We start from the raw sequence: 7,500 nt of genomic DNA, 5'->3' as shown, positions 1-7,500 counted from the left end.
TTCACACAAAAACAAACACAGCACCAAGCTTCTCTTCATACACAGCATCGAACTGCATTCCTACATCCTAAAATATCACGTCCAACCACAGACACAGCACACCACCTAAATATCAACCTCACTTTTGGCACAACCTTGCGTTATCGCACCACCACAATATACAGCTCAAGCACAGACCAACTCGAATCAGTATCTTCATTCAAGGCACATGAAAGCAATACAAGGAGACCAGAGTACCACACCATGCTAAATCACAACACACATTGAAAACACATCGCCAAACACACCTCCAATCTGCTACACCTCTTGGCAATGCACCACAACACCACACCACACCAGAAAACACATCCTTAAACACACTTCCAATCTGCTACACCGTTTGGCAATGCACAACCACACCACACCACCCACCATATCTCCAAGAATATTCCTGACCCTCAACCACCACAGCCGACCAGTTCAGTCTCCAAATAAAGCAGCGCAACGCCGAGATTACCCTAACCTGCTTTTAAGTACTCGTTACAATGTTTCACTATTGTTTTTGTCGTGTACTTAATCGAGGTGGTGGTGGTGGTGGTGGTTGAGGAGATGTGATGGCAAGTGAATATTTTTCAAGCTCCAGCAGCGGTGACTTTTTATCAAATAATTATGAGGTCAAACACAGCACAAGACGAAAGGCAATGAGAAAAGGAAAGGGGAAAACGAGGAAGACGAAAAATAATGTAAGGAAGAGGACTAAAGCAATGGTTAAGAAGAAAATAAGATGAAAACACCCAGAAGAAGAACCAGAATAATGAAAAAAAAGGAAGAAAGATGAAAGGAATGAGGAATATAATAAAAAAAAAAACGGAGGAAGAAGAGGAGGAGGAGCAGGAGGAGGAGGAGGAGGAGGAGGAGGAGGAGGAGGAGGAGGAGGAGGAGGAGGAGGAGGAGGAGGAGGAGGAGGAATCACAGGGAAGTTTAAACAAGGCTTTTCCATTAATTTAAGAGCGATCAGATTCACTATCGCACTAATTAATACTCGCTAGGAAACGCACCAACCCGGTCCACGCCTTCCCCGAACGCCACTCAACGCCACGCAACACACGCAACACACACACACACACACACACACACACACACACACACACACACACACACACACACACACACACACACACATATCACCTCTCACACATCACGTCCACGTTCTTCATGTCATCAACTCACCCTTCTTCAAATAACTATCCTCGGTCTCGTGGTCTCAGCATCCCTTCTTGGTTCCTTGATTCCTGCGGTGCTGCATGACCTTGTTGATGTGCCGCAAAAAGAAAAATAAATAAGTAAATAAATAAATAAAAAATAAATAAATAAACAAATAAATAAAATAAAATAAATAAAATAAAATAAATAAATAATCAACTAAAGAACCATTGCTCCTGTTATTATTTTTTTTTTCCTTTCAAGACTTACCTAACTTAATACCTTTCGTTATTCCATAGCCACGCTGTTTGAAAGACCCTTTCCTCTATCATCATTACTGTTATTATATCCATGTTACTGATAAGTTTAAGCCTCTCAAGTCATTTGTCCTTGTTTTTTATCTCTCTCTCTCTCTCTCTCTCTCTCTCTCTCTCTCTCTCTCTCTCTCTCCCTCTCTCTCTCTCTCTCTCTCTCTCTCTCTAATCACTATTCTGTCGATCTTATTAATACGGAAGACGATGTTTCCAATAATCAGCTCTAATTCGTTCTTAATCATTGTGCTTCTTTACGTCCTTAAATGTTTAATTACTTCAAAGGAGGAGTATGAAGACAATCCAGGAATTAGATTTGCTCTATTCTAATTCTTCTAATGCCTGGGTTCTTTTGAGGGGAAGATTAGCAGCTTTGGCATGTTTTAATATATTAATTTGATTTCAGCAAAAATAAGGGAACACAAAATTATTAAAGAATAAATGAAGGAAAAGAAAAGCACAAAAAAAGGAATGAGTAAAGAATAGATAAAGAAAGTGAAAGAAAATAAAGAAACCAAAATATGTGTAGTATCGAATTAAGAAATACTGAACATTGTTAAAAAAAAGAATAAGAAACGAAAAGAAAAAAAAGTTTAAAAAATGCAAGAGAATAAGTGGACAGATAATCACCCAATAAACGTCCCAAGCTTAAAATATGCTAAGTAAGAAGGAAAAGAAATAAATTAATAGGGAAAAAGAACACCATGCAAATATAAAGATGATACTCACTTTAACAATAACCTTATGTTTGGGTTCTGCAGTGTCGAGATGCCAAGACGAGGGTCACACCTACTAATTATCGATCCGACCACAACATGAAGGCGACAGGCACTATTGGACACAGCCTCAGAACAAGACATTGATGACTCCTGACTAAGCATGTTGAGTCTGTATTACTGTAATTACCCAGATAAACACCAGGTGGAGGAGAAGTAATCAGCACCATCGCCTCTCCCTCACCACAACACCATCAGGGGCCGACGAGCAAGACGCCAACACATCTTACAGAGGCCTGTCACCCACCACACCACACGAGAACCTGTCCTCTCCTCTCCTCTTCTCTCCTTCACCCAACCAGCCAGTCTACCACGCATCCACGGTACACAAACGGGCGCTCAGGCACACGTACGCACGCAAATGCACACGCGCGCGCGCACGCACACACACACACACACACACACACACACACACACACACACACACACACCACACACACACACACACACACACACACACACACACGGCAGCAGCAGCAGCAGCAGCAGTAGTAGTAGTAGTAGTAGTAGTAGTAGTAGTAGTAGTAGTAGTAGTAGTAGTAGTAGTAGTAGTAGTAGTAGTAGTAGTAGTAATGCCAACCATAGCGTAATTTCATGGGTAAGCACAATATAAGGGACGTGAGTAATGCTAATGCAGAGAGCCAGCCGTGTGCAGCAGCGGTGCGCGTCAGGTGCTGTGGCCAGATAGACCCTGGATCACGTGCAGTTGCGGCATCGAAATCACTGGAGTGTACCCGTGCGTTCCCTCAGACGTGTCCCCCAGTGGGAAGGTATATACCACACACACACACACACACACACACACACACACACACACACACACACACACACACACACACACACACACACACACACACACACACACACACACGACCGGAAGACATCTTATAGTTCAATACTGAATTTTTCGAAAAGTGAACCCACGAAACATCTTCCTTATACTTAATTTCCTTTTAATTAAATTTGCGGTATTATTTCCACTTCGATTTCTATTTTAGACGTAAGATTTTTTTTTTTTTTTTCAGTCACCTGTATTATTTTTTATATATGACCTTGGTTTGTCACTTATAGTATGAACACCAAGAAAAAAAAAAAAAAGCCCGTAGTGACCCTTTTGAAAACTCTACAAAGGGATAATCGTAAGAATCAGAGACAGTTTCAGGCACTTTTTCTTCTTGTTTAATTCTTCGGTCTGCCTTTTGCAGTCTGAACAGCAGAAACAAAATCCGGCAGTTCCAATGAAAATACGAGGCCGTGACCCTTAAGAAAACTCTAAAAAGGGACAAAGAAAGAATTAGCGACCAGAGAAACGCACCGGTGAAGCAGAGATGTGGCGATAGCGCAGAGCCTCCAGCGGCATGACAGATGAAACTCACCGAAAACACAAAAAAAAAAAGCAGAAACAAGACAAATAAGTAAGGCGAGGAATACATTGCCATGCCTGCGGGGAGCACCAGATGAAACACACACCCCGAGACTCCCTTCAATAAGCATATGTCTGACTGGGCCCGCTGGGGTGCCGAGGGCCTGGGCAGGGAGGAGGGCAGGGAGCGTGGGGCTGGAAGGGGCAGGAGGAAGGAGAGGAGTCGGGGAAGGATGGGAGAGAAGGCTGCGAGGATGGGAGGGAAGGACCAGGGTGTGGGTGCGAGGGATGAGCGGGTGGGAGGAAGGGAGGGGCAATGTGCGGGTGTTTGGGGTGAAAGGTCGCGGTGTATCCTCGCGGCATGCTGGCGAGGGAAGGAAACCATGAATCTGATGCTGTTTTGAAATCTTGTTGCACGTATACTGTACTCGTGTCTGTCTGTCTGTATGTATGTATGTAAATACATACATACATACATACATACATACATACGTGTGTGTGTGTGTGTGTGTGTGTGTGTGTGTGTGTGTGTGTGTGTGTGTGTGTGTGTGTGTGTGTGTGTGTGTGCGCGCGCGCGCGCGCGCGTTTACGTGCATCTACTACATATCGGACGCACTCTCGTCACAAAAGCCCCATCCCCACCACCACCACCACCACTACAACCGCCGCCTGCTGGGTCGGGAGTCACGCGGGAGACCAGTTTTTGCGCGTCCTGAAGCACAGCTGTCAGCGTGCACATGGAAAGGTGTACACGGGGAGACATGGGGCGCGGCGGCGTACACAAAGACAAGGCAGGCGTTGGGAGAAGAGAGGAAACGAGAGAGGGAGTCCAGAGAGGAGGGAGAGGAGAGAGAGGAGACGGAGAAGGAGAGTGAAAAGAAAGAGAAAGAGAAGAGGAGGTGGATGACATTTCATATTCACTTTAACAATGGAAAAAAAAAAATCCACTATTGAAATCCCGGCACATTTACCTTCTTAACTTAATTCACTACAATAAAGAATCAGGTATTTTTTCCTATCAATGGTTATAAAATCCTGAGTATCACAAGGGGGGGATGGGCTGAAGGGGACGAATATGTGGGTGAGAGAGGGACAGAGAAAGTGTGAGAGGACAGGAGGATGTTGACTGGCGAGGTTGGTGGGGATCTGGGCATGAGGGGGAAGGTGGGGAGGAGAGGAAGTGAAGGCAAGGGGAAGAATTGATAATAACGTTCACTTCTAGACACGAAAAACATGACAATATGAACTAGAAGCCGTGAGGATATCAAAGGCAGGAGGACAATAGTTTTTAGCAATCTCACTCACCCACAACTAAAACGCCCTGGATAAAACAGTGACCTACACACATGCACACCCAATAGTTTTACTGTTTACGACGACAGTGTTTAGCAATCGTACTCATTACTCAATCACCCATAAATTAAACACTTGAAAAAAAAAAAACACACACATACACCCGACACACACACACACACACACACACACACACACACACACACACACACACACACACACACACACACACACACACACACACACAAAACCAATCAACCAAATTAACCAACCAACCAATCAATCAATCAATCAATCAATCAACAAATTACAACAAATCACTCATACCAGATCGTCTTTTTCACCACGTTCTCAACTTTACATTCCAGGCGGAGACAACCACCTTCTTGCCGCTACTCGTGCTCGTCGGTATGGTTTTTGACATTCATTCCAGTGTCTCCCTTGATTTCACACTTCCGCCTGACGCTCTCCCTCGCGGCTCTTATCTGGACTAGCGTTTTTAGCACCAATTTACACGCCTGTTGGGAGACGGAGCGAGACGGGGCCAGCAGCAGCCACTGGGAGGCTCCTCTCCACAACCAGAAAAACCGATATTTGGCTGTGGGGTCCCTGGAGCGTGGCATTAAGCAACATGAGCCCCGCCGTGCCCTGGAGCATCGCCTGGGGGACATTGGGGGAAGAGGGTGTAAGGGAAAGCATTCTGTACACGTGCGATGTGGGTTCCTTTCTCCCTCCGCCTTTCCTTACCGCTTTGTAGCCTAGTCCCAGCCAAGACACCTCTCCTTCTCCCCAGCGGGTGTCATTGGAGGGGGAGGGGGAGCAAAAGAAGGCACCCGAGCTACATCTGTCTCTCAGAATTAATTACAGACGAGCACACCACGGGGCAGAGAACACGCTGAATGTTGTACGCTCGATAAATACAAGTTTCTCGCATTGCCCACCAGAATTAGCGGCGGTGCGACCCTGCTCTGTAATTAGACGCGTCAGTACTGCCCGCGTCACCCTTCCGAGGCGTCTCTCCGGTGACAAAAACAAAGAGAGAGAGAGAGAGAGAGAGAGAGAGAGAGAGAGAGAGAGAGAGAGAGAGAGAGAGAGAGAGAGAGAGAGAGAGAGAGAGAGAGAGAGAGAGAGAGAGAGAGAGAGAGAGAGAGAGTAAAGAACCCTTGCCTCACAGAACACGTACAGGTATCAGCCAACAGGTCTTGCCCACACTCACTCACCTCAGGCCACTAACCTCAAACCTCTCCTGAAACATTTTTTTTTTTTCTTACCACGGAGAACAAACTTGCATGCATCCTCCCTTATGCATGAAAATAAAAACGTAACTGATGCTCTCTACTCTGTCCTGCCTTCCAACTTCAGGAGAAAGCAGCGTCTCTGGAACCAAAAGACCAACACGCAAAGACTTAACACTACACAAAGTTCACAAAAAAAAAAAAAAGCCACAAGGATCACACGTACCCACCCCAGCGGAAGGTCCATGTGGGTGCGGGGGTGGTGGTGGGTGTCGGAGCGGGGATGGTGAGGGTGGCAAGGATGGGTTTTTGAGGGGTGGCGGGGTTAGGGGGTCACGCCGCTATTACAGTTCATAAATCGAACGTAATGAAGCAGCGGCGGGCGCGTCATGCATACCTAATGTCGCCCGGGGGAGGCAGTGACAATAAATTCACGGCGCGGCATCACAGTTACACCAAGATTCACGAGGGGGAGGAAGGGTGAGGGAGGGAGGGAGGGAGGGAGGGAGAGGGGAGAGGAGTGAAAGGTGTGGGGGTGTGGTAAGACTGTGAGGATTACTAGAGGTGGAGGAGCGGGGAATATACAGAAAAATAGTAAACAAGACGTGAAGGAGGGTGAGAGAGGGTGAAGGAGCATGAGGGAGAGAATGCTAGAAGATAAGAACAAGGACTGAGGATGAGGAGAGAAGTGGAGGGGGTGTGGTACGGGTGTGAGACTTGCCAAAGGTGGAAATATGGAAAGAAAAACAAAAGGAGCAAGTAATATGTGAAGGAGAATGATGGAGGGGGAGGGTGAGAGGGAGAGAGAGGATGTTACGGATGTGCTGGTGTGTTAAAAGGATACCGATTTCTAGAAGCAGTGTGTGGGCATATATAAAAATGGCAAATAAGATGTAGAGTTTAAGTAAAAGGACTGGGCAGGCTGGTGTGGCAGAGTCAAGTACAGAGGCGTCAGGCTGGAAAGAGAAAGACAGAGGGGATAAATGAGTAGGGATGTGAGTGAAAAGAGGCACTTAGATTGCAGGTAAGCGAGGCAGGTGAGGCAAACACCAGGTATAAAATTTTGAATGTGGCTGAAAAGCGTGGGAGAGGAAAGGGATATACGATATCCTCCTCCTCCTCCTCCTCCTCCTCCTCCTCCTCCTCCTCCTCCTCCTCCTCCTCCTCCTCCTCCTCCTCCTCCTCCTCCTCCTCCTCCTCGTTGTTGTTGTCAGTACCAGTCCTTCATTATTTTTTCTTAGCTAATTATGATACAATGTTATCCCTTGCCCTTTTCTCTTTTCTCCGCTGACAGGGGGAGGAGGAGGAGGAGGAGGAGGAGGAGGAGGAGGAGGAGGAGG

The 7,500-nt window shown here is 46.3% G+C and overlaps 1 long non-coding RNA gene across 1 annotated transcript in view; it reads right to left on the bottom strand.

The window, feature by feature from the left end:
• LOC135102083 (uncharacterized) overlaps nt 1-7,500 on the bottom strand; it is a 187,293-nt gene that overhangs the window by 80,963 nt on the left and 98,830 nt on the right. The gene's annotated exons all lie outside the window — the stretch shown is intronic.

This window comes from Scylla paramamosain, chromosome 7 (genome assembly GCF_035594125.1).
Source record: "Scylla paramamosain isolate STU-SP2022 chromosome 7, ASM3559412v1, whole genome shotgun sequence".
In the NCBI taxonomy this organism is placed as follows: domain Eukaryota; kingdom Metazoa; phylum Arthropoda; class Malacostraca; order Decapoda; family Portunidae; genus Scylla; species Scylla paramamosain.
Note: the sequence above shows the minus strand (reverse complement) of the source record. Positions and strands in the feature narration are given on the sequence as shown.